Here is a 26,884-nt window from a genome sequence, read left to right on the forward strand (position 1 = left end):
TTTTCAATTTTTTAGGCTAGAAAATGCTTATTTTACCGCAAACATAACTAAAATAATAAATATATAAAAATATCTATATACTGCAAAATCCTGCAATATAGTGAAAAATCTACGATACAAAATTAGGTATATACAATTTAAAAATCTACAACACAGTGAGACCATGAAAAGTGAACCGCGATATGGCGAGGGACGACTGTATACCTGGCCTTAAAGAGTTTGGGGCTGACTAGGCAGTCACGCAGTAGATAGAGTGACAGCTTGGGATGCTGAGGACCCAGATTCGAAATCCTGAGGTTGCCAGTTTGAGCTCAGGCTCATCTGGCTTGAGTGTGGGCTCATCTGCTTGAGTGCGGGCTTGCTGGCTTGAGTGTGGGATTATAGATATGACCCCATGGTTGCTGGCTTGAAGCCTAAGGTCACTGGCTTGAGTAAAGGGTTCACTGGCTCAGCTGGAGCCCTCTGGTCAAGTCACATATGAGAAATCAATCAATGAACAATTAAGGTGCCACAACTATGTCAATGGTTCTCATCTCGTTTCCTTCCATGTCTGTCTCTCTCACTTAAAAAGAAATTTGTTTTGCCCTGACAGAAGCTGAGGGTTTAAAAGGAAGACACTGTTTCCCAATCATTTGGTTTTGTAAGCATCTAACACATCTGCTTTACAAATACCAATGCCCCCATCAGAAGGGGTGAACATAGCCCTGGGAGGTGCTATTTGGCATAGGAACACTTGTGAAGAGGTGGCTTTGTGAGTGTGACATTTGAGATTTGTGGTCAATGAGATGGCCGTGTTGGGGGCAAGATGATGGCGAAGCCTGTACTTCCTTGGCCTCACTCCTCTACATTGGCTTCTGGAAGCAAAGTCTGGCTGACGAGTGATTTCCAAGTCAAGCAGTACTTTAGCATCTCAGGTTTGGTACTGTCCTGGGAATGTTCTGACTTGTCAAGGAAGTATCCGTTAATTTACAGTCATGCGTTCTTTAGTTGATTGATATAAATAACCTGGAGAGGGTTACTTAGAACTTCATAGCTTAACAAAGTTGCCTGTTTTTTTTTGTTGTTGTTGTTTCATTTTGTTTTTGTCTTGATCTTCCTCTGCCTCTCCATCTCTCCCTCCACTCTCCTCTTCTCTTGTACCACACCAGTGGTTCCAGTGGACACAAGGGGTTTGATGAAAAGTTTGCGGTTAAGCTCTCTTTGCCCCATGGGTGAGCTGTTCCTTTTGGGCTGTGACTCTCCAGGGTAGAGACCTTGAGTATGTTTGTTCAGTCGACAAAGTAACAATCAGAACAGCCATTGAGGGTTGCAGCGCCAGAGTGAGTCTCCAGGCACAGAGAAGAACAATAACCAATGTAGGACTTGGCTCCGCTGGCCGACACCAGTGATGGTAGTTAGGGCTCTCAGACAAGCCTGTACTGCAAGCTGTGAAGGGGTGGGCACTCAGCATTTGTCCCCAGCACCCACTTCCCTTTTATGTTTGCATTTGGACCCTGGGCAGGTAGGGGTGGAGGTGGGCCTGCCTTTATGGTTTCATGGCTGCTGCCTCTGGTCTCAGAAGGGAGAATGTGGAGAGAAATGATTCATGTAAAATGAGCTGGCAGTGGATCCAGAACTGCTTTGTGCACAAAAGTGAGAGGAAGTGACAGGAGGCCTCCTTCAAGCAAGAGCCAGCTTGACGCCTCCAGCAGGCACAGTGACAGACTGACTGACAGCAGGGGCATACCAGGTTTCCCCAGACAAATGGGGTGGGACCAGGCTGCGTGCTCAGCTAGAACACAGGACCCCAGCATACTCAGTACCCTGTCTCCCCTTGGACAGCTATCGATCTGCTAGCTGGGTACCCCAAGCAAGTATGGGGGATGACTTGCCTTGGCTCCATAGGATGCGTGGGGGATCCCAGCTGGGCAGCTGGACTGGGAGATTTCATCATATTGCTGCTTGCCCCTTCAAATCTCCGCTGTTACCACATTCTCTTTTTTAAAATTCCATCTGTCAGAAAGGGTCGACTCTAAGCAGAGTGGGGTTCCTATCTTAGGTTGGCAGCTGCATAGATCTGGTTATCTTGGTAACAAGTCAAGAGAGAATTTGCTCCATCATTAGCTGGCATGTTGAGTAAAGTCCCTGGAATTTAATGTCTTGATTTATTGCTTTATTTCAACTCCTCCCCCTGAGGAAGAGTGAGGAGTTAGAAGAAAAAGCTAGTTCTCTGACACCTTTTTGGAAGAGAAGGCATCTTGTTTGACTGCCTTCCTGGGCTACAGCAGGTAGAAGCCAGAGAATGGCCTTGACCACTCTGGCCTCTTCTTGTCCTTGCAGCAAAGGCAGAGCAGAGCCTCAATCTGAGTTAAAGGTCGATGAGCAGTGTTGTTCATTGAGGATCTGGCTCCTCTGCATGTCCAGCGTTCTTACCAGGCCCATGGAAGGAATGATGGATGGTCAGATGAATGGATGATGGATGGACAGACAGAACTCATTAGCCACTAACAGAACTGCAGCAATTGGATGTGGTCCAATTTAGACTGACCATTGCTGGGACTCAGGCAGAGTGGCCTTGGTGACATGTCATGCGGCCTCTATAGACTCCTAAGCCATTTCATCTTCCAACCTCAAGGTCAAGATATACAATTGAGAATGGAAAAAGGCCTCTCATGCATGGTTCTGGGGATCAGTGTCTTGTTTTTTGATTCTGGCTGGGCTGTGGCTTTGAGGTGGATTCTGCCATTATCTAGTTGAGTGTGACTGTCGAGCCTGCGTGTCTGGCCAGGTGCTTATGATCGTCAGATGAACAGTGTCTCTTACAGGGTCATGGGGCCGTGGATAAAGCAGAACTAGAGAGAACAGAGGGAATGGTGGGGGTCCTAGGGTGGGAAAGCAGAATTGAGAGGATAGATGGTAACCAATCCTGTGGAAGTACGGGGCTGGAGCAGCTCTTGTGGCTCAGGTGGTGACCAGGCAACAGAAGAGTTGTCATTTGAGCTGAGTCTTGTCATCATGGGTGATGGTGAGCTGGTGGGCAGAGGAAAAGGGGCAATTAGAGGGGACAGGGGGAACTGCGGCCTGGGAGAACCCACGTGGAAGAGCATAGAGGAGGTAGTGGAAGTTGAGGGAAGCCTGCCTGTCTCTTGGATGTCTCTGGGGGGCCCCCCAGTGCCAGGCTCTGAGGGGTTAAGGTGAGCATGGGTGGCAGATCTGCCCTCAGGGAGCTTAGAGTCTGGTTGATGAGGCAGGACCAAAGTCATTCCAGTCACTGGGAGACCCATGTGACAGCTGCCCAGTGATTGGCACTGGTGTGCCGTCCAGACCTCTAATATTCTAGGATGACTGTCCCTCTTAAAATGATTCTGCCTTTAAAAAAATGCTTCTGCCCTGTCTTTAAAAAAATTTTTTTTTAAAGATTTTATTTATTTTACAGAGAGGAGAGAGAGGAATGGGGAGTGAGAAGTATCAACTCATAGTTGCCTCAATTTAGTTGGTTATTGCTTTGATTGCTTATTGTATGTGCCTTGACCAGGCAAGCCTAGGATTTTGAACCCATGATCTCAGTGTTCCAGGTTGACACTCTGTCCACTGTGCCACCATGGTTTAGGCTCAAAACATTTTTTTATTGAGATTTTTAGGTACATTTACCATAAAATGTACCCTTTTAAAGTGGACAATTCAGTGGTTTTTAGAACATTTATAGAGTTGTGCAACCATCTAATTCCAGAGCATTTTCATCACTCCAAAGGAAACACTATACCTATTAAAGTAACACTTCCCACCTCCCTCCCCTAGCCCTTGGCAACCACTAACCTACTTCCTCTCTCTGAGGAGTTGTCTGTTCTCGACATTTCACATAAATGGAATCACACACTAGTGTGATCTTTTGTGTCTGGCTCCTTTCACTGAAAATTATGTTTTCAAGGTCGATCCACATTGTAGTGGGTGTCAGTGTTTTACTCCCTTTTATAGCTGAATAATATTCCAGTGTTTGGATGGACATACTGTGTTGATCCACTATCCATTGATGGACATTTGGGTAGTTTCTCCTGTCTCAGAGTTCTAAAATTCCAGGGCTAGGACATGCAGGCTGCTCACCCAACTGACCCCCTAGTAGAGGCAGCACAAAAAGCCTTTGTGGGACTATATCTTTAATCAGGGAGGCCTGGCCTTTGGTGTGTGGGTTGTAGGTTTGGTGTTGGGCTTCCAGTAGGAGGGAAATCTGGCATGTCAGGTGCGATGCTCCAGCTCACCTTCAGGAGGTGACCAGGCTGTCCTTTGTACACACAAGTCATGGACTCCAGTATTCAGTGGTGAGTCTTTACTTCTCTGCCCTCCCCTTCCTCCAGTTCAAGCTAGGCAGGTCCACCTGGGTGGACTGTGCCTAGGCCACTGGCGGGTCCCTTGAAGGACCTCTGTGTGCCCACTCCGTGAAACAGTATGGCCTCAGCCCTGTCACTCTAGATTGTCTGTTGTGTGAGTTGTCTCTTCGAAGGTAGCAGCTGCCAAGTTGTAAGCATCCCTGTGATCCCACAAAGCCCCTGTGAAGCTCACCAGCTATTGAGCAGTCCTGCAGGTGGACTGTGACTCTTGCTCTGGCAACCCCCTCTCTGGATAAGCTAATGCCATTACCATGCTGGGTGATTTAGCCTACCTGCTTTGCTGCTGTCTTCCCTGTGGGGAAGAGGTATGTGTGTGACTCACAGTCCCCCTGACAGAGGATAAAAGTGACCTGGGGTGCCTAAATGCCAAGGAGCGGCTCATGACACTGGGAAGATGCCATGGGGAGGGGTGCACATGAACACTTAATGTCAGATGACAAAATTGAATCCCTACATCATGCCATATAAAAAAACTAACTCCAGATGACCAAAGACCTAAATGTGAGAGCTGAACCAACAAAACTCTCAGGAGAAAACAGGCACAAGTATAAACGGGTGTCTGAGGCAGCACTGTTCACTTCTCACTCAGAGAGATGCTTCTCATCTCCCTCCCTTCCTGCTTGGCTGTCCCTATATGTTTCCCTCAAATAAATAAATAAATAAATAGGTAAGAAGAGACAGGTGAAATTAATTCAAATAGTATATTTAATTGGACCCAAACACCCAAAATATTGTTTCAATATGTGATCAGTATAAAAATTGTATTTCAGGCCCTGGCCGGTTGGCTCAGTGGTAGAGTGTCGGCCTGGCGTGCGAAAGTCTCGGGTTCGATTCCCGGCCAGGGCACACAAGAGAGGCGCCCATCTGCTTCTCCACCCTTCCCGTTCTCCTTCCTCTCTGTCTCTCTCTTCCTCTCCTGCAGCCGAGGCTCCATTGGGGCAAAAGATGGCCCGGGTGCTGGGGATGGCTCCTTCACCTCTGCCCCGGGCGCTAGAGTGGCTCTGGTCCGACAGGGTGACGCCCCGGATGGGCAGAGCATCGCCCCCTGGTGGGCAGAGCATTGCCCCCTGGTGGGCGTGCCAGGTGGATCCCGATGGGCAGAGCATTGCCCCCTGGTGGGCGTGCCAGGTGGATCCCGGTCGGGCGCATGTGGGAGTCTTGTCTGACTGCCTCCCCGTTTCCAGCTTCAGAAAAATACAAAAAAAAAAAAAATTGTATTTCACACTTGACATCTTGGCGTCCTGTATTTAACACTGGACATCCTGGTGTATTTCACATTCTGACATCCTGTGTCTATTTCACACTTGACATCCTGGTATATTTTATACTTAGTGCTGCTGTGCTGGGCCTCTGCAGGCTGATCCTTGGGAACACTTCTCTCTGTGATGTGCTGAGTGCTGTGATGGGGTCAAGGATGCTGTAAATGGGGGTGCCTGGCATTTAGTGGAGGCTGGCTCCTTCCAGCCCATCAGAATTTCTAGATCTGTTAGTCTGTAGCTGGAGAGATGAGACAGACCCAATATGAACCAGCCACAGCAATGTGAAGGGTGAGTAAGGAAAGCGAGGCCCACTACGGTGGAGTGGAGTCAGGGGAGACACCTTTGCAAGGGCCAGGGAAGCCCTGAGGCTTCCATGGAGGTGATGGGAATGAAGCTGGTACTTGGAGGAGGAGGCTATGGGTCTGCCTGAACATTATAGCTGACCTTACAGAGGAGAAGGGCTGACCCCTGGAGGGCCTGTGTTTGAGGGTGCTGGGGGGGAAGTGGGAATAAGCCAGAAGCCCTGCTCTTGAGACTGGCCAAGCCAGACTGTAGCACTGTGGCTCACTCCAGGATGTCGGGCTTGATGGCCAGCCCCTAGAAGGTTGGGTGGCCATGGCTATGGACTAGTGTCCTTACTGTGGCCCCTTGCATGCAGTCTCTCATGGTTTTTTTTTCTTTTAAAATTTCACATTGATAGAGGAAAGAGAGAGAGAGAAAGAGAGGAAGAGAAGGATCAACTTGTTCTTAACCATGGATTGAACCTGGTGACCTGGGTGCACCAGAATGCTTTATCTACTGAGCCACCTGGCCAGGGCCCAGTCTTTCATCTTTGATAGGAGTTTGAAACCTTGTCATAGCTATGAGGGCTGAGGGTCTGAAGGCTGGGCCCATGGCAGCGCATTTGTGGCATGCTGCTGGCCATGCTGGGGAACTCTGAACTTGGGACTCGAAATATTTCCATGAAGGGATTTGGAGGAACTTAGAATGCTGCTTTGGCCGTGGGAAAGCCCAGGAGAGAGACTCTTGTACAAGCTAAGTATGGAAATAATATCCCACAGCAGACTGTTTTAAATGGCCTGAGGTCTTGAGGTGGGATGGCTGAGTGGGATTGGCAGCTAGAGGCTGATGGTACTCACTCACTGGGTCTGTCTTGAGTTCAGATGCTGCCTCTGCTGAGTCTGTGTCCTTATCCTAAAATGGGGGTGATGGTGTTTTTTGCTTCAAGTGTGGGTGAGATTAACTGAGTTAAGATGAAAAATCCCTTACTGAAGTAGTTCCCATTTTAGGAATGATTCTGTGTCCAGGGGACACTGGACGTTGTTGGGGGTATCTGTGGTTGTCACAGTGAGGGGTGCTCCTGAAATCTAGTGGATGAGGGTGAGGGATGCTGCTCAATACCCCACAGTGCTCAGAATGGCCCCTCACAGGAATGTCCTGATTTTTAGCACACCTGGCCCAGAGATAGCCTTCAGTAGATTTCAGAAATAATTTTTCTATAGGCTTCTGTTCTTTCCTTGACTCTGTATCAAGGTGTTGCAATAGACTCTTCTAAAATCACTTTACATTCCAGAACAGCCTACAGTTTTTGATGCTGCTGTTCCATATTTGTGCTGAGGAGGAAGTTAAGGAACAATTGAGGTTATTAGAAACCACCTTAAGAACAAGTTTGTTTTGGCCCTGGCTGGTTGGCCCAGTGGTAGAGTGTCAGACCAGTGTATGGATGTCCCCGATTCAATTCCTGGTCAGGGCATACAGGAGAAGTGACCATCTGCTTCTTCACCCTTCCCTCTTCTCTTCACCTCTCTCTTCCACTCCTGCAGTTGTGGCTCAAATGGTTCGAACGAATTGGCCCTGGGTGCTGAGGATGGCTTCATGACCTCACCTCAGATGCTGAAATAGGTTGGTTGCCAAGCCACGGAGCAGTGGGCCCAGATAGGCAGAGCATCGTCTTATAGGGCTTGCCAGGTCAATCCCATTTGGGGTGCATGTGGGAGTCTGTCTCTGCCTCCCTGCATCTCACTTAATATATAAAAAAAGTTTATTTTTCTTCTTCTGCAGCTTATTTTTTATATTTTATTTAATTTTTTTTAAATTTATTAATTTTTAGAGAGGGGAGAGAGAGGGAGCGAGAGAGAGAGAAGGGGGAGGAGCTGGAAGCATCAACTCCCATATGAGCCTTGACCAGGCAAGCCCAGGGTTTCGAACCGGCAACCTCAGCATTTCCAGGTCGATGCTTTATCCACTGCGCCACCACAGGTCAGGCCATGCAGCTTATTTTAATGGAACCAGGTAGGAAGGTTTTATGGCCTAGGAAGCCAGTGGTATTCCTGAGGGAGGCTGGAGCAGAGGCAGCCAGGCTGGAACTCAGAGTCCTAAGGTCTGTTCTGAATGCCTCTTCAGGTTTTTTCCTCCAATGAATTTGGGGTTTGATGTGGAGTCACTAGCCCAGAGCACTGTGGTCCTGGGGTGAATGGTGCCTCAGGCCCATGTGAGGACAGGGGTGATGCGGCTTTGGATTTGCAGACTGACTCCATCCAGGCAGTGAGAGGACTAAGTTAGGTTTCATGTCCTTCTGCTATCTCCACTTAGGCTCAGGCCCTAGGTGTGGCCACCATGAGACCAGGTACCTGGAGATGCTGCCTCAGTGTTCTAGCCCCTGCTCCCTGAAGCCCCAGGTTCCTTGGATTCAATAATTTGGCCTTTAGCCAAAAGAAGGCCTGAAAACATTGTGATTGACCAAGTCACAGTGGTTGTTCCCCCACTAAGACTCCTAGAGGAATCTTCATTATAAAAATCATTTATCTCCATAGTATACATATATCAATATATAAAAGTAAGCAAAAAAAAAAAAAAAAAAAAAAGTAAGCAGTTACAGCAAGGCGAAACTAAAACAATACAGGCCACCTGTAGTCCCTGGTAAGCTTCTGATGTGTGTGTTCGGTCAATATGGAATTTGTGTCATCCCTCTGTGTGCTCCTGGGGTCTAGCAGTTCGCTTGGGGGTGACAAGATGTTTTCCTTGCTCCAAAAGCCTGATGTGGTCATTGGGGAGGTAAGGACCCTCACATGGCGCTGGTGATGTGGCCCTGTGACCAATAGGCAGGGGGTCCTGGCACATAGGCTAGGCACCTGGTAGGGCTGGGACCTCAACGTGATCAAGATTGGCCAAGGGTGAAGTAGCAGATGTTGCTCAGTGACCTTGACCCCCTATGTACTGCTCAGGTGAGAGGTGAGTATGTGTACATGAGACTAGAGGGCTGGGCCTTTATCGAGTCCTACACTCCCTTTCTTCTGCCTGTAGTGTTAGCTGAGAAGGTTCTTCCCCAGGTCAGTGGTTTGGCACTGAGCCTGGGCTGGGCTCTGGGGTGAACTTGCATTGGGGCTATGGAGGAAGCCTGGCAAGAGGGTGTCTTTGGAAACTGTCAGAACCCTCAGCTCTTTGACTTGGAGCAGCCAGCCCCACAGTGACTTAACTAATTTAGAGCGAGTATTCAACTCTGATCGGTCTCTTCAATGCTGACATTGTACCCTGAGGTGCAGGTGAGGCTGGTGGGGAAGCAGTAAGGGCTGTGGGACTTGGTAAAATTTTCCTTGGAAAGGATGATTGTGCTGGGGTCCCCTAGCACCCCCTAGGTGTAGGAATTCCTAGTGGTCCAGGTGCTCAGGAAGACCAGGGGACTTTTGGGGGACCAGCATCTCTTGGCCTCTAAGGAGTCTCCTGGGCTTCATACCAAGACAGCGCTCGGTTTGAAGTCTGGAGCCAGAGCTCCAATGGAAACTGAATTTTCAAACCCTACCACCACCACTGACTTGTGACGAACAACCCAGTCTTTTGGGGGCCTGGTGTCCTCACATGCTTTTCTTGCCAGATGATGGTGAGCAGTAAGCAGGGCAATGCATATCCTTAAGTGCTCGATTTGGGAGCTGTCACCCCTGCCACCAAGTAGAAACTTTAGTGACATTCTTACAGCGGGCTGACTCCACCAGCCCCAGTTATGCAGAAGAAGACAAAAGTATACTACACTCCTGATGGCTCGGAGTCTATCAGAAATCTGTGTGTTTATTGTGCCAGGCTAGGTGCCAAATACCCAGAAAGGAACAATGGCCCCTATGTGATGAAGACAAGAGAGAGTTGATTGCAGAACCTGAGGAGTGATACTTCTTGAACTGGGTGGACAATGAAGGCCTCTTCTGGGTGACATTTGGACAGAGCTCTGAATGACTCGAAGGTGCTAGCCATGAGAAAATCTGGGATTAGAAGCTCCATAGGGAAGAACATACAGCAGGTGCAAAGGTCCTGAGGTGGAAATTAACTTGGCGTGTTTGCAGATGAGAATGGTGTGGCTGGAGTGTGATGAGCTAGCAGAAGAGAACAGAAGCCAGACTGAGTAGACCCTGCAGTTAGGTTGCAGTGAGGCAGGGGGAATCCTTGGGAAGTGGCAATGATGTCAGAGATATAAGTGTTTTAAAAGACCCCCTCTGGTGGCTGTCAGGAGTAAAATCAGGGAAGGAACTATAGCCATCATCCATGAGAGCTATGACCCCTTGACCATGGCTCAGAAGAAGGTGGTCTGGGCTGAGAGTGAAGGGGACTGGACTTGGGTTGGATTTGGAAGGCAGCAGACCTGCTAGGCTTCATGAGTGGATTGGATGTGAGGGAAAGAGGAATCAGTTCTGACTCTCAGGTTGAAACAACTGGTTTCAATCCCTGTTTCCCCAGCTCTGTGACCTTGGGCAAGTCACTTAACCTCTCTGGGCCTCACCTTCCTTATCTGTAATAAGGTGAATTAGGCTGACTACCTGAGAGGATTGTTGTGAATGGAAGGGCGTTATAGTTATCCATGGGTGGTCATGTTGCAATGTGGACACCCAGCCCAGCGTAGAAGGTGCTGAGAGAGTGCTGGTTCTGGCTTCTCCCAGGATGGTCAGGGAAGATGAAGCCTTTTTACCTTGTTGGTTGTTTCAACCAGCCTTCCTTTCCTTTATTGTTTTCCCTCTTTAATCTTCTCATTTAGAAAGAATGGAGACCTTGGAGGGGCCTGGCTGGTTGGCTCAGTGGTTGAGTGTTGACCTGGCGTGTGGATGTCCCAGGTTCAATTCTCAGTTAGGGCACACAGGAGAAGCGACCATCTGCTTATGCATCCCCTCCTCTTTCCCTCTCTTCCTCTCTCTTCCCCTCCCACAGCCATGGCTCAATTGGTTCCAGCGCATCAGCCTGAGCATGGCCCTGTGGAGCCTCTGCCTCGGGCACTAAAATAGCTTGGTTGCCAAGCAATGGCCCAAGATAAGCAGAGCATCCCCAGTAGGGGGCTTGTTGGGTAGATCCCGGTCAGCGGGCATGCAGGAGTCTGTCTCTCTGTCTCCCTTACACTTAAAAAAAAAAAGAAAGAAAAAAAAATGAGCCTGACCAGGCTGTGGTGCGCAGTGGATAGAGCATCGGACTGGGATGCAGAGAACCCAGGTTTGAGACCCTGAGGTCGCCAGCTTAAGCGCGAACTCATCTGGTTTGAGCAAAGCTCACCAGCTTGGACCCAAGGTCACTGGCTTGAGCAAGGGGTTACTAGGTCTGCTGTAGCTTCACGGTCAAGGCACATATGAGAAAGGAATCAATGAACAACTAAGGTGTCACAACGAAAAACTGATGATTGATGCTTCTCATCTCTCTCTTCGTTCCTGTCTGTCTGTTCCTATCTATCCCTCTCTCTGACTCTCTCTGTCTCTGTAAAAAAAATGAAAAAAAAAAAATGAAAGAATGGAGACCTTGGTGTTAGAATAGATTATTTCTACTTGGAAATAGGGACTTTGAAAGGAAGACACCTTGTGCAGACATAAGGGCTTGCACAAATTCTCTGACTGCAATTCAGGTTTGCACACTTGAATGAGGGTTTATGAATTGGTTGGTCCTGGCAGGACATGTTTTCTTGGCCTGAAGGAGAAATGATGGTTATATTCTGTGAAGAAGCCTGGATCCCGGTGCCTGGCAGAGGTCATTTAGAGGTCATTGTGTGTGTCAGGCAAATCTCAAATGCTCTGTTTTTAATACTGTCATTATTAGAGATGGTGTTTGGACAATCCTGTGTCACTTTAAGATCTATGTTGAGGCCCTGGCTGGTGGCTCAGTGGATAGAGCGTTGGCCTGGTATATGACGTCCTTGGTTTGATTCCCAGTAGGGCACACAGGAGAAGCAGCCATTTGCTTCTGCCCCCCCCCCCCCCCCTTCTCTCCCTCTTTTCCTCCCACAGCCAGTGGCTCAGTTGATTCAGGTGTGGCCCTGGGTGCTGAGGATAGCTCTGATGGTTGGTTCAAGTGAATCTGCCTCAGGTGTTAAAAATAGCTCAGTACAGTACTTGAGCATAAGTCCCAGACGGGCTTGCCAGGTGGATAGTCTGTGTCACTATTTCCCTTGCTCTCACTTAAAAAAAAAAAAAGAAAGACTTGTGTTGTGAAAACACTTGAGCAGCCCTGATCACCTATGTGGCCATTGTTTTGGGAGGATATCTGAGGAGATGGCCTGCAGCCCTAATGATGCGATGTGAATTTTTGTAAACCTGGCTGGAGAAGACCATTGTAAGGGCCATTGTTAGTTGGTTCTCTGTACTTTATTTCTTTTTTCTTTTTTAAGATTTTATTTATTGATTTTATAGAGAGAGGGGTTGGGGGAGTGAAAAGGATCAACTCATAGTTGCTTCACTTTAGTTGTTTATTGATTGCTTGTTGTATGTGCTTTGACCAGGCAAGCCCAGGGTTTCAAACAGGCGACCTCATCATTCCAAGTGGACACTTTATACACTGTACCACCGTAGGTCAGGGTATTTTTATTTTTCAATTACAATTGACATTCAACATTATATTAGTTTCAGGTTACAGCATAATGGTTAGATGTTTATATAACTTCCAAAGTGATCTCCCCCCCCCATAAGTCTAGTACTCACCTGACACCGTACATGGTCACTACAATATTATTGACTATATTCTCTGTGACAGTTTTGTAACTGCCACTTATACACCTTAATTCCTTCACCTTTTTCATCCCCATTTATTTATTTTAAATTTTATTAATTTTTATTTAGAGAGGAAGGGAGAGAGAGACAGACAGACAGACAGGAATATCAATCTGTTCCTATATATGGCCTGACCAGGGATTAAACCCGCAACCTCTATGCTTTGGGATGATGCTCTAACTAACCAAGCTATCTGGTCAGGCCCCATTTATTTTATTTTTTAAACTTTTTATTATAGAGAATTTGAATACACACAAGGTAGACAGAAGAATAGGATAAAGAACCCCCACATACTCATCACCCATCCTCCATGGCATCTGTTCTTCTATCTTCCCATCCATATTATTTAAAAAAAACCCACTTTTTAAAGAATTGTGGACTCCCAAGAAATTGCAAAAAAATTGTACAGAGAGATCCTGTGTACTCTTTACCCCAGCTTACCACGTGGTGACATCTTAGATAAGCATTGTCCACTGTCAAAACTAGGAGCCCTGGCCGGTTGGCTTAGTGGTAGAGCGTTGGCCCAGCGTGTGGAAGTCTGGGTTTGATTCCCATCCAGGGCACACAGGAGAAGTGTCCATCTGCTTCTCCACCCTTCCACCTCTCCTTTCTCTCTCTCTTTCTCTTCCCCTCTTGCAACCAAGGCTCCATTGCAGCAAAGTTGGCCCAGGTGCTGAGGATAGCTCCATGGCCTCTGCCTCAGGCGCTAGAATGGCTCTAGCACATGCGGGAATCTGTCTCTCTGTCTCCCCACTTCTCAGTTCAGAAAAATATAAAGATCAAAGCAAAACAAAAAACCCTAGGAAATTGCCACCATATGCTGCAGCTTCACTGAGATTTCACCATTTTTAGAATACTCATTTTTTCCCATGTCTTTGTGACATCTTTTCCTCTGCATAGATTTATGTAGCCACCATCACAATCAAGATACAGAACTATGCCTCCAACATGAACAAAGTCCCTGAAGCTCCCTTTTAAGGTCACCCCCACTTCCCACCCCCAGGCCCTGGCAACTACTTGTCTGTTCCCATCTCTATAATCTTATCATTTTGAGGTTAGGGAATCCTGCATCAGATACAACCTTTGGGGAATGAATGGCTTTTCTCACTTGAGGGTCATCCCCATTGTTGTGTTTTATCAACAATCCATTCATTTTTGCTGCTCAGTAGATCCCTGCCAACATTATTTTATGGTCCTTTAGTAATATGAGTCTTCTGACTTTTTTTCTTGATCACTCTACCTAAAAGTTTGTCAATTTTGTTGATCTCAAAGAATCAACTTTAGGTTTAGTTTGCTTTTCTTCTTCTGGTATGTTAAAGTAGAAGTTTGGAGTATTGAATTGAGATCTTTTTTTAAATGTAGGTAGCTATAAATTTTCCTTTAAGTACTGCTTTCACTGCATCCTGTTTGTTGTGGCCTCATTTTGATTCACTTCAAAGTATTTTCTAATTTCTCTTCTGATTTCTTTGATCTGTGGTTATTTAGGAATGTATTGTTTAATTTTCTACATATTTTAAATCTCCAGATTTCTTTGTTATTGATTTCTGGTTTTCATTGTAGTCACAGAACCTAGTTTTGTATGATTTAAATTCTTTTTAATGCAATGAGGGTTGTTTTATAGCTTAACATGTGGGTAATTCTGGAGAAAGTTTCAAGTGTACTGAGAAGAAAGTATAATTTTCTTTTGGTAGGTCGGTTTTCAATAGATACCTGTTGGTTTATAAGTGTTGTTCAAGTCATCTTTTTGTTGATCTTCAACCTAGTTGTTTTACCCATTATTGAACTTGGAGTATAGCTGTCTCCAACTATTATTGTTGAATTGTCTATTTCTTCCTTCATTTCTGTCAGTTTTAGTTTAGACCTTTGTTATTAGCTGCATATATGTTTATAATTAATATCTTTTTGATGAGTTGGCCCTTTTATTATTTAATGTTCATCTTTATCTTTTTTTTTTTTTTTTTACGTTTTCCTGAAGCTGGAAACAGGGAGAGACAGTCAGACAGACTCCCGCATGCGCCCGACTGGGATCCACCTGGCACGCCCACCATGGGGCGACGCTCTGCCCACCAGGGGGCGATGCTCTGCCCATCCTGGGCGTCGCCATGTTGCGACCAGAGCCACTCTAGCGCCTGGGGCAGAGGCCACAGAGCCATCCCCAGCGCCCGGGCCATCTTTGCTCCAATGGAGCCTTGGCTGCGGGAGGGGAAGAGAGAGACAGAGAGGAAAGCGCGGCAGAGGGGTGGAGAAGCAAATGGGCGCTTCTCCTATGTGCCCTGGCCGGGAATCGAACCCGGGTCCTCCGCACGCTAGGCCGACGCTCTACCGCTGAGCCAACCGGCCAGGGCCCATCTTTATCTTTTTTTTTAAACATTTAAAAAATTATTTTTATTTATTCATGTTAGAGAAGAGAGAGAGAGAGATAGAGAGAGAGAGAGAGAGAGAGAGAGAAGGGGGGTAGGAGTAGGAAGCATCAACTCCCATATGTGCCTTGACCGGGCAAACCCAGGGTTTTGAACCGGCTACCTCAGCATTCCAGGTCGACACTTTATCCACTGTGCCACCACAGGTCAGGCCACATCTTTATCTTTACCAACATTTTTGTTTTAAAGTCATATTAGTATAACTACTCCAGTTTTCTTATGTTTGCTGTTTGCATGTTATACCTTTTTCCATTCCTCCTCCTCCTCTTCTTGTTCCTCTTTTTCTTCTCCTCTTCCTTTTTTTTTTTTTTTGTAAGAAAGAGAGAGAGAAAGGAAGAGAGATGAGAAGCATCAACTCGTAGTTGCATCACTTTAGTTGTTCATTGATTGCTTCTCATATGTGCCTTAACTGAGGGGCTCAAGCCATCTACCACTAGTCAGGTTTTCAATTGTGTGTGTGTGTGTGTGTGTTTTATATTAATTGATTTTAGAGAGACAGAGGAAGGAAGAGAAAGAGACAGGAAGAGAGAAGCATTCATTTATTGTTCCATTTAATTGTGCATTCATTGGTTGCTTCTTATATGTTCACTGACTGGGGATTGAACCTGCAACCTTGGTGTTTCAGGATGAGCTCTAATCTACTGAGCTAACCAGCCAGGCCTCCTTTTTCCATTCTTTTATTTTCAGCCTATTTATATCTTTCAATCTAAAGAGAATATCCTATAGACCAGTGGTCCCCAACCTTTTTTGGGCCACGGACTGGTTTAATGTCAGAAAATATTTTCACTGACCGGCCTTTAGGTTGGAATGGATAAATGTATCACGTGACTGAGACAAGCATCAAGATCTTCACGTGACTCTTAGACGGATGTAACAGAAGGAATCTGGTCATTTTTAAAAAATAAAACATCATTCAGACTTAAATATAAATAAAACGGAAATAATGTAAGTTATTTATTCTTTCTCTGCGGACCAGTACCAAATAGCCCACGGACCAGTACTGGTCCACAGCCTGGGGATTGGGGACCACTGCTATAGACAGCATCTTTTTTTTTTCCCTTCCATTCTAACAATCTCTGACTTTTGATTGGATTATTTAATCTGTTCACATTTGATACCATTATTGATCTAATTGAATTTATGTCTGTCATCTTCCTTTTTGCTTTTTGTCTCTTTTTTTTAAAATATATTTTATTGATTGATTTTTAGAGAGAGGGGAGAGAGAGAGAGAGAAGGGGGAGGAGCAGGAAGCATCAACTCCCATATGTGCCTTGACCAGGCAAGCCCAAGGTTTCGAACCAGCAACCTCAGTGTTCCAGGTCGACGCTTTATCCCACTGCGCCACCACAGGTCAGGCCTCATGTCTTTTTTTTTACCCCTCTATTCCTTCTTTACTGCTTTCTTTTGCATTAAGTGAAAATTTTCTACTGTACCATTTTAATTTCTTTAATGATTTTTTCACTCTGTTTTTGGAAGCATATTCTTAGTGGTTGCTCTAGGTCTTATCATATACATTTTATCAGAACCTACTTATTTTTTCTGAGAGAGATCCAGAGAAGAGACAGAGACAGGAAGGGAGAGAAATGAGAAGCATCAACTTGTAGTTGCGTCACTTTAGTTGTTCATCAGTTGCTCCTTATATGTGCTTTGATGGGGGCTCAAGCTGAGCCAGTGACCCCTTGCTCAAGCTGGCAACCTTGAGCTTCATGCCAGTGACCATAGAATCATGTTGATGATCCCATGCTGAAGCCTTGCTCAAGCTGGTAAGCCTGTGTGCAAGCCAGATGAGCCTGTGCTCAAGCTGGCAACCTCAGGATTTCGAGTGAGGGTCCTCAGTGTCCCAGGTCAACGCTGTATCCACTGTGCCACCACTGCTCAGGCCACAGCCTACTTCTGATTCCCAGTATTTTCTGAAGCAAATCTTTGCTGATTCCATTTGAACAGACCTTAAGCAGGATTAAATTCATTTGATCAATGCAATGACTTGGGTTTTGGGTTTTTCAAGGATGCTGATGTGTCTGTTTGCCTGAACAGTGTCCTTCTTTTTTTCTTTTTTTTGGTGTAAAGAATGTGTGTGTTGATTGTGCTCTTCTTTTGTTTATTTTTTTTCACATTTGGTAAAGTGAACATCTCAGAGCCCTCTTAGGACCTGTAATAACCAAAACTACTTGTGAGAGTCTGCCATGTTGGGACTGGGCTTGGGAAGGTCCTGGCTTTCTGTAATTGCCCTCTTAGTGCTTCTGGCCTCTTCTCTCTTGTCCCATCTAAGCTGACTGGTTGATGACCCTGATCCTGCTGCGGGATTCCAGATCAAGGTCAATGGGTCGTGCCCACTTGGAGGCAAGTGTTTGGGCTTTAAGGAATGCCTGAAACTCAGCTTTGAGATCAATCTATGGAAGGCCAGCAGGGCAATAAATTCTGGCTGGATTGTTGACTGACTCCTGTTAGAGCCCAGAAGGGCAGCTGGAGGGGGGGTGGTCAGGATGGCACCAGGCAGAAAACCAGGGGCAGATGGAACAAGTGCTTTTTGTCATCAGCAACATGGGTAACCACATTGTAGTGGATATGCTTAGTTGAATCTTAAACCACCATCAAAATTTTGATCAGAGCTTTGGGAAACTCTTGTGCATTTATTTTCTGATATGGTATTTCTTTTAAATAGCAACTTTGTTAAGTATAATTGATATACCATACAATTTACTTTTTTGACGTGTACAATTCAGTAATTATTAGTATATTTACAGTTGTGCAGCCATCACGACTATCTAGTTCTAGAACTTTTTCATCATTCCAAAAGAAAATTTGTTAAACAGTTACTCACCTTTTCCCAGCCCCTGACAACTGGTAATTTACTTTCTGTCTCTATGTATATGCCTGTTCTGGATATTTCATATAAATGCAGTTATACAATATGTGGCCTTTTGTGTTTGTCTTCTCTCATTGAGCATAATGTCCTGAAGGTTCATCCTTGCTGTAGCAGGTGTCAGAATTTCCTTCCTTTTTAAGGCTGAATAATATTTCATTGTATGGGTGGACCACTTTTTGTTTATTCATTCATCTATTGATGAACATTTTGGCTGTTTCCACCTTTTCGTTCTTACAAATAATACATATAATGCATAATATGAACATTCATGAACAAGTTTTTGTGTGAACATATGTTGTTTTCATTTCTCTACAGTAGATATATACATAGGAGTAGAATTGCTGGGTCAGATGGCAGCTCCATGTTTAATGCTTTAAGAAACCACCAAATTAAAAAAACCCCCACCAAATTGTTTTCCAAAGTGGCTGTGCCATTTTTACAATTCCACTAACAGTATGTGAGGGTTCCAATTTGGCTTGGTATTTAAAATGGTTTTTTTAAATTAACTAGGGAGTGGGTGCCATAATCGTTTTGGTGATACTTTAATTCCAGGATGTGTTGCCTCTTTCCCCTGAGATCATGTTGGAGGGATGGACCCTGTGGGTCCCAGACACAGCTCTGGAGGCAAGCTTTAGCACTCTTTTTTTAAAAAAAAAATTAAATTTATTCAAATTAGAATAAATGCCTTACACATCTTTTAAAAATTTTATTTATTATTTTAAATAAAGAGAGAAAGGGGAGGGGGAGAAAGAAAGAAATATCGATGTTGGCCAATTCCTGTATGTGCCCTGACTGGGGATCAAACCTGTAGCCTTGGCATATTGGATGACGCTCTAACCAATTGACCTACCCAGCGAGGGCAGTACTCTTTGTTTTTATAAAAATGATATATAAATATTGTCAGTAAAGACAGTAGTCTATGAATTACAGATTTCCTCGGATCCTGAAGGCTTTACGGTTTCAGGTAGAGGTCTTTCGAATTCATCGACTTCATGCTCCTTTGATTTCCTTGCCTATTATTCTGTTAGTGGGCACTTAGATTAGTTATGTATTTTTCTTTTAAAACAATGCTGCAGTAAGCATCCTTGCTGCTATCTCCTTGAGGTGAACTTCTGTGAGTGTGTTGCTCATTTGTCCCTAGAAAGGTGGTCTGGATTGATCTTCCCATAACAGCTAGAGGCTTTCTTCAAACCAGTGACAGCCATAGCTTTGTCTTTTCTTTTAATCTGTTACCTCATAGTCCCTGCTTTCTTGAATTGCCAGTTTATAGCCATTGCCTACTTGTTATATTGGGTGTTTATTTTCTTTTTAACTTATAACAGGTTTCTCAACCTCAGCGCTATTGACATCTTTGTGCTGGATCATTCTGTGGGGTCTATCCTGGGCACTGTGGGGTGTTGACCAGCATCCCTAGCCCCCAGCTACTCAGTACCAGGAGCACCTTCCCACCCGCAGTCATGATAAGCTCAATGTCCCCAGACATCTCCCAGTGTCCCCTGGAGGACAGAATCACCTATGGTTGAGAACAAGTGTTTTATAATAACCCTTTCTATATTAGGGCTGTTAGCACCCTTTTTCTGTTACACATTTTTTTCTCAGTTTGTCATTTATCTTCCAGCTTTATTTTTGATGTGTTATTACATGGAATATTTTAAAGTTTGTTGCCAAATTTGTATTTTCCTGTAAAGCTCTTGGTCTTGTGACCTGCCTAGAGATGGTCTTGTGACCTGCCTAGAGAGGTCTTACCCTCCCAAAATTATTATAAAAACATTGGCTGTATTTTTCTCTTTTCAGTTTTATGGACTATATGAAGATCTCCAATATAGAATTACAGGGTGGGGACAGAGCTTTGTTTTCCATGTGTCTCCATGCTAGTCTGCATGGGCTGGTGAGGCTAGTGGTTAGGACACAGATTGAGAGCTGGGCTCCTTGTTGCTGGCTGTGTGATCTTTGGCAAGTTACTTCACTGCTATGTGCCTCAGTGTCCCCATCTGTGAAATGGGCTATGATAAACAATACCTGCTTCCTAGGGTTTTGGGTCTGATCAGGCATGCCAGGTGCTTAGAGCCATACCTGCATGTGGGTGAACTGTGCCCCCATCACTGGCCTTTTCATCCTTACTGGTCACCTCTGGTCCAGTGTAGCTCCAAGGGAAGGCCTAGAGCAAACTCTAGAAGAAGGGTGATGTTTAGGGGGTCAGTGAACCTGTTCAGGATCACCAGCAGGGTTCTTTTGGCACGTAACTTGTCTACATGTATGTCTCCTGTCCCCACCCAGAGCCTACACAGAAGCCCACAAAAGTACAAGACACATTTGAAGAGAAACAAAGATTATTTTGTTAATGTTTATGGTTTTAAGTGGCTAACTATAGAACATTTTAGACTTATATGTATGTGTAAAGAATGGACTGGTAGTGTTCTGAGCGTCTGCCAGGGTGGCCTTCTGGCTCGGTGGGGAGTTTGCTTGTTCCTCTCAGCTTCTGGGATGTTGGTGTCCATTTCTGTCTCTATGTGGCTCCAGCCCCTTGCCTGGGGCTGTGGGACAGGGGGACAGGTGACCTTTGCCTACTTGTTAGGCAAAAGGATCATTGCTGTCATGATTCTATTGAGAGTCTCGTAAAAATGAAGGTGGGCTGGGGGGTGCTGTTCTTGTCCATGACATTTCAAAAGCAAGTGCTGGCAGCCATACCTGCATCCTTCCTGGGTTCCCTGCCCTTCTCCCCAAGTACTTTCCTTTTATTTTCAAATCCAAGTGCTTTTTTTTTTTCAGAGTACAACAGCATTTAATGGTCAGATACAGTTGTACAGTGTTACAATCAGCCACAGAAGCTGTGCTGGAGGGCAGGGCCCAATCCTTCCCACTGGACAAAGCAGTATTGGACATGCACCTGGGCCCACGTCCTTATCTGCTGGGCCTGAGGGGAGCCCAGCATCTAATATCCCCCAGCCATCACTCTAGTCATCAGAGGAGGGAGGGTAAACCCCACATGCAAGAAGACCTCCTTGTCCCCAGTATCAAATAGGATGAGGATGTGTGTGTTACAATTAACGGGAAATCCTATGTGAGCTGTTCGAAGGGGTAGGTGTTACCCTTGTTCTCCATCTCCCAAAGGGGCTCACTTTCCGAGTTTCTTCATCTATTCATCAGTGTTGACAAAATTACCTTCAACAGTGGCCAGGCTTTCACGCATGGTTGTCTGTACCTGGGTCAAGAGGGTAATGTTGTCTTTGAGGGAATTAGCAATCATCTGCTGTGTTGTGTCCAAGTGTGTCAGGAGCTGATCAAATTGCATGGCTTGCTCATGCAGCTGCTTGATAGTGACAAGTTTTTGCACCAGCTTGGGAACGGTAGAGGCAGTGGGGCTCCAGCGCTGAATGGCTTTTTTTGTTTATAAGAAAAAATGTTGGAGACATGATTTCAGATTTACAGGAAAATTGGCAAGAATAATATGAAGAATTCCCTGCTAACTTTCATCCAATTCCCATTTTCTGCATCTGCTTTTATTCTCTTTGTCTCCCTCATTCTTTCTCTGTGCATTTTTTTCAAACTGTTCCAGATAGATACCTCTAGATACTCCTTTTCTCTAAATACTTCAGTGTTTATTTCTTCCAAACAAGGTATTATCAAATTATCAAAATGAGGAAGTTAATTCTTCAAATTCTCAAAAGAGAATCCAGGATCACACATTGCATTCAGTTGTCATGTTGCTTTTATTTCTTTCAATCTGGAACAGTTTCAGAGTCTGTCTTTGGAGTTCATGACTGATGTTTTGAAAAGTATAGGCCACTTATTCTGTAGGCTGTCCCTTGATGTGGGTTTGTCTGATAGTTCCTCACTACCAAGTTCAGGTTACATACTTTTGGCAGGAAGATCCCAGAAGTGATTTTGTGTCCTCGGTACGTTGTATCCGGAGGCCCCTGGTGTCAATTTGTCCTATTTCTGGTCGTGTCAACTTCGATCACTTGGTGTCTTCTAGGTTTCTACCAGGTTTCTCTATCATAAAGTTACTATTTTAACATCTTTTTTAAAATTTTTATTTATTTATTTATTTTTTACAGAGACAGAGAGTGAGTCAGAGAGAGGGATAGACAGGGACAGACAGACAGGAACGGAGAGAGATGAGAAGCATGAATCATTAGTTTTTCATTGCGCGTTGCAACACCTTAGTTGTTCATCGATTGCTCTCTCATATGTGCCTTGACTGCGGGCCTTCAGCAGACCGAGCAACCCCTTGCTGGAGCCAGCGACCTTAGGTTCAAGCTGGTGAGTTTTTGCTCAAACCAGATGAGCCCTCGCTCAAGCTAGCGACCTCGGGGTCTCAAACCCGGGTCCTCCACATCCCAGTCTGATGCTCTATCCACTGTGCCACCGCCTGGTCAGGCACTATTTTATCATTTATGTTTAATAAGTTTCTTGTGGGAGATACTACTCTGAGATCATGTCAATACCCTGTTAACTCCTCCAACACTCGCTGCTTGTTTTAGCAGCTACTGCTGATTTTTGCCAAATGGTGATTATCTAACACCATCATTTCTTCATTCATTGGTTGGCTTTGTATTGTAAGGAAAAACTGTCTCATCTTCCTCATGTGTGTGTTTATATAACTGTGGGCTCATGGATTCTTACCTGATTTAGTAGCTTATAATCCATCACTCTCCTTATGTTGTTCCAGTGGTCCCAGATTCACCTAGAGGGAGAGCCAGTGCCTGCTCCTTCTGTCATTTTGGCATATCCCCACCATTCCCTGTATACTCACTTACTTTTGGACACACTGAGATGTTCCAGGCCCATCCTGTACTCTTCCCAGCTCTGGGATTGACCTCTTCTGCAAGGAGCCCTGGGTCCTTTGTGGACAATGTTGTTCAAAAACCAAGATCTGGGTGCTCAGTGTGCTCATTGCCACTGGGGTGTCTTTGCTTCTAGGCACTCTCATCAGCCAGAACTGAGAAATAGAGGTGTGCATAAATATCCATGTGCATACATTAGCATGAGTCTATCTTTGTATGCATATATCAGCACACACATACGCACACACACACATACGCACACACAGACACACACAACACCTATATTTATTTCTGCTTCCAGCTCTCTCTCTACCCATTGTCTATGAGTTCACACCAAGTTCACACCTGGCTTCCCCTTTCTTTTTTTTTAAACTCCTTTTTTTTTTTTTTTTTGTCAGTATTAACCTGTCATGTTACCTATGGTAAAATAAGCCTTCGGACTAGAAGTCAGTATTTGTTTTATCTTTATTTTCATGGCATCTAGTTCTAAAACTGCGTTTAAAAGTGATGTGGGTTAGTTCTTTCTTTTTTCTCTTTTTACTGTGGTTATATTATTTACTTGAAATATTTGGTTTATTTGTTTGTATTTTGTAGTAGGATTTCCCCTCCAACTCTTGTTGATTTAATTTATGCATTCTCATTTATTCATTCCTTTATTCAGTATGTCGGACATTAGCATGGTTACAAGTCAGGACTATGCTGAGACTTGTCATCACCCCTCTCTGCCCTTCCTCCCATCCTCATCCCTCTTTACTCTCACTAGTCTCTGGTTTATCCTTTCCTAGCTGCTCAAAAGAGCAGACATATATTTTCTTATAGCTCCACCTTTCTCACATGAAAAGTGGGGTCATCGGGAACTCTTATGCTTTGTTCTTCTCATTGGAAACTGGTACATCTGCTGTGGAGATGTCCTCGCTGTCTTATGCAGCTGTATGGTGTCTACTATGGGGTACAGCACAGTCAATGCAGCCTCTCCCTTGCTTGGGCATTGAGGTTGTTTCCAGTATCTTGCAGGTACAGATGGTGCTGCAGTGAATTCCCTTTTGTATAGGTATTTTCATATTGTTGGAACAGTGTTATCAGGGTGGGTTTCTAGAAGTGATGTTGCTGGGTCAAAAGATAAGAGCAAATGTGTTTTGTTAGCTTCTGCTAAGTTTCCTTCTAGAAGGTGGTATTGGGTTACTCCCACTAGCACTATAAGATGAGAGAGTCTAGTCCCACAGCCTATTCTTTTCTATTTTAAAAATATTTGCCTGTCAGAGATGACAAATAGGATCTGTGTCATTTTAATTTTTTATTTTTTCTTTGATTTGAGAGAGAGGGAAAGAGAAAGAGAGAATTATCAACTTGTTTCACTTAGTTCTATTTAGTTGTGTGCTCATTGGTTGCTTCTTGTATGTATGATTAAACCTGTGACCTTGGTGTGCAGGCTGACACTATATCCACTGAGCCACCTGACCAGGTCTGGATCTGTGTAGTTTTAATTAGCATTTCTGAAATTATTAGTGAGGTAGATAGAGCATTGTTTAACACAAGGGTTCCCAAACTACGGCCTGCGGGCCGCATGCGGCCCCCTGAGGCCATTTATCCGGCCCCTGCCGCACTTCCAGAAGGGGCACCTCTTTCATTGGTGGTCAGTGAGAAGAGCATAGTTTCCATTGAAATACTGGTCAGTTTGTTGATTTAAATTTACTTGTTCTTTATTTTAAATATTGTATTTGTTCCTGTTTTGTTTTACTTTACAATAAGATATGTGCAGTGTGCATAGGAATTTGTTCATTGTTTTTTTTATAGTCCGGCCCTCCAACGGTCTGAGAGACAGTGAACTGGCCCCCTGTGTAAAAAGTTTGGGGACCCCTGGTTTAACATATTAAATGCTATTTTTGTATCTTTTCTGTGAATTGTCTGTTTTTCACCCATTATTCAATTGCATTTTTTTTAGATGAAAGGAGGGAAGATAATGAGGCAGGCAGATTCTTGCATGCATTCTGACCAGGATCCACCTGGCAACCCCATCTGGGGCTGATGCTGGAGTACCAAGCTATTTTTAGTGCCCAAGGCTGACTCCTTTGGACCAGCTGAGCTATCCTCAGTGCCTGGAGCCATGTTCAAACCAATTGAGCTGGCTGAGGGAGGGGAAGAGTAAGAGAAAAGGGAGAGGGGTGGGGAGAAAAGCAGGTGGTCACTTCTCCTGTGTGCTCTGACCAGGAATTGAACCTGGGATGTGCATATGCTGGCCTGCTGCTCTATCCACTGAAACATTGGCCAGGGCCTCAATTGCATTTTTGATCTATTTGCTCCAAACCTTTTTTTTTTTTTTTTTTTTTTTACAGAGACAGAGTCAGAGAGAGGGATAGACAGGGACAGACAGACAGGAACAGAGAGAGACGAGAAACATTAATCATTAGTTTTTCGTTGCGCGTTGCAACACCTTAGTTGTTCATTGATTGCTTTCTCATATGTGCCTTGACCATGGGCCTTCAGCAGACTGAGTAACCCCTTGCTTGAGCCAGGGACCTTGGGCTCAAGCTGGTGAGCTTTTGCTCAAACCAGATGAAACCGCGCTCAAGCTGGCGACCTCGGGGTCTCGAACCTGGGTCTTCCACATCCCAGTCCGACGCTCTATCTACTGCGCCACCGCCTAAAAATCAATCAATCAATAAAAAATTAAGTCCTTGCCAGATAACTCGGTTGGTGGGAATCATCTAGAGGAGGTTGCTGGTTTGATCCCTAGTTAGTGCACATATAGGAACTGTTTGATGTTCTTGTCTCTGTCTTTCTGTTTGCCTCTCTCCAAACCTTTTATTTTTAATTTTTTTTCCTTCTTTTCCAAGTGAGAGGTGGGGAGAGAGAGAGAGAGAGAGAGAGAGAGAGACTCCCGCTTGTGCCCCAACTGGGATCCACCCGGCAACCCCCGTCTGGGGCCCGATACTCTGTCCATCTGGGGCCATGCTTTCAATTGAGGTATTTTTAGTGCCTGAGGTGGAGATGTCACAGAGCCATCCTCAGTGCCTGGGACCAGTGTACTTGAGCCAGTCAAGCCATAGCTGAGGGAGAAGAAGAAGAAGAAGGAGAGAGAGAGAGAGAGAGAGAGAGGAGGGGGAGGGGTAGAGAAGCAGATGGTCACTTGTCCTGTGTGCCCTGACCAGGAATCAAACCCAGGGCATCCACATGCTGGGCTGATGCTCTACCACTAAGCCTACTGGCCAGGTCCTTCTCCAGACTTTTAAAACTTTAATATCTATTAGAGAGGTAAGCTCTCTGGGGTATGTATTGCAAATGTTTTCTCTGTTTCTCAGTTGCATTTTGACTTTTTTATGTTTGGGGTTTTTTTTGCCCTACAGAAGTGTTTTTAAATATTGACATAGTCAAATTTATGAATTTTTTAATTTATTGCCTCTGGATTTTGAGTCCTAGTTAAAAAGCCTTTTCCCTACACTGAGCTTGAAGAGGAATTTACCATGTTTTCTTCTAGTACCCGAATGGTTGCATTCTTTTCATGTAGATCCCTCATCAGTTTGGAGTTCATTGGTGCAGGTGGTGGGAGGTATGAACCTTATTTTATCTTTTCCCAAATGTCCACCTAGTCGTCCCAGCCTTGAACTGGAGTGCTGAGGTTGCTGGTTAGAAACTGCTTGCCCAGTTAAGGCACATGCGAGAAGCAACTACAAATTGATGCTTCCTACTCCTCCTCCCCCGACCCTGCCTTTCTCTCTCTCTCTTTCTAAAACCAATCAATAAAATCTTTAAAATAAAAAAAAAGGGACCTGGCTGGTTAGTTCAATCAGAGCATTGTCCCAATATGCCAAGGTTGCAGGTTTGATTTGTGGTCAGGGCATACACGGGAAGCAACCAATGAATGCACGACTGGTGGAACAACAAATGAATGCTTTGTCCCTCCCCCTTTGTGTTTCTAAAAATCAATCAATCAATAAAAAATTAAGTCCTTGCCAGATAACTCGGTTGGTGGGAATCATCTAGAGGAGGTTGCTGGTTTGATCCCTAGTTAGTGCACATATAGGAACTGTTTGATGTTCTTGTCTCTGTCTTTCTGTTTGCCTCTCTCTAAATTTAAAAAAAAAAGTCTGACCAGGCGGTGGCGCAGTGGATAGAGCGTCGGACTGGGAGGTGGAGGAACCAGATTCGAGACCCCGAGGTCGCCAGCTTGAGCGCGGACTCATCTG

The 26,884-nt window shown here is 45.0% G+C and overlaps 1 protein-coding gene across 7 annotated transcripts in view; it reads left to right on the top strand.

Annotated features, from left to right (window-relative positions):
• The window catches only part of KDM4B (lysine demethylase 4B), a 169,365-nt gene that overhangs the window by 8,555 nt on the left and 133,926 nt on the right, over nt 1–26,884 (top strand). Inside the window, exon 1 of one of the 7 annotated variants that reach the window (XM_066344810.1) lies at nt 16,294–16,397. The exons of the other annotated variants lie outside the window; for them this stretch is intronic. The gene's annotated coding sequence lies outside the window, so the exon portion shown is untranslated. Of the gene's footprint in view, nt 1–16,293; nt 16,398–26,884 lie in introns of those variants that run through there. 7 annotated transcript variants of the gene reach the window in all.

The sequence above is a fragment of the Saccopteryx leptura genome, chromosome 1 (assembly GCF_036850995.1).
Source record: "Saccopteryx leptura isolate mSacLep1 chromosome 1, mSacLep1_pri_phased_curated, whole genome shotgun sequence".
NCBI lineage: Eukaryota > Metazoa > Chordata > Mammalia > Chiroptera > Emballonuridae > Saccopteryx > Saccopteryx leptura.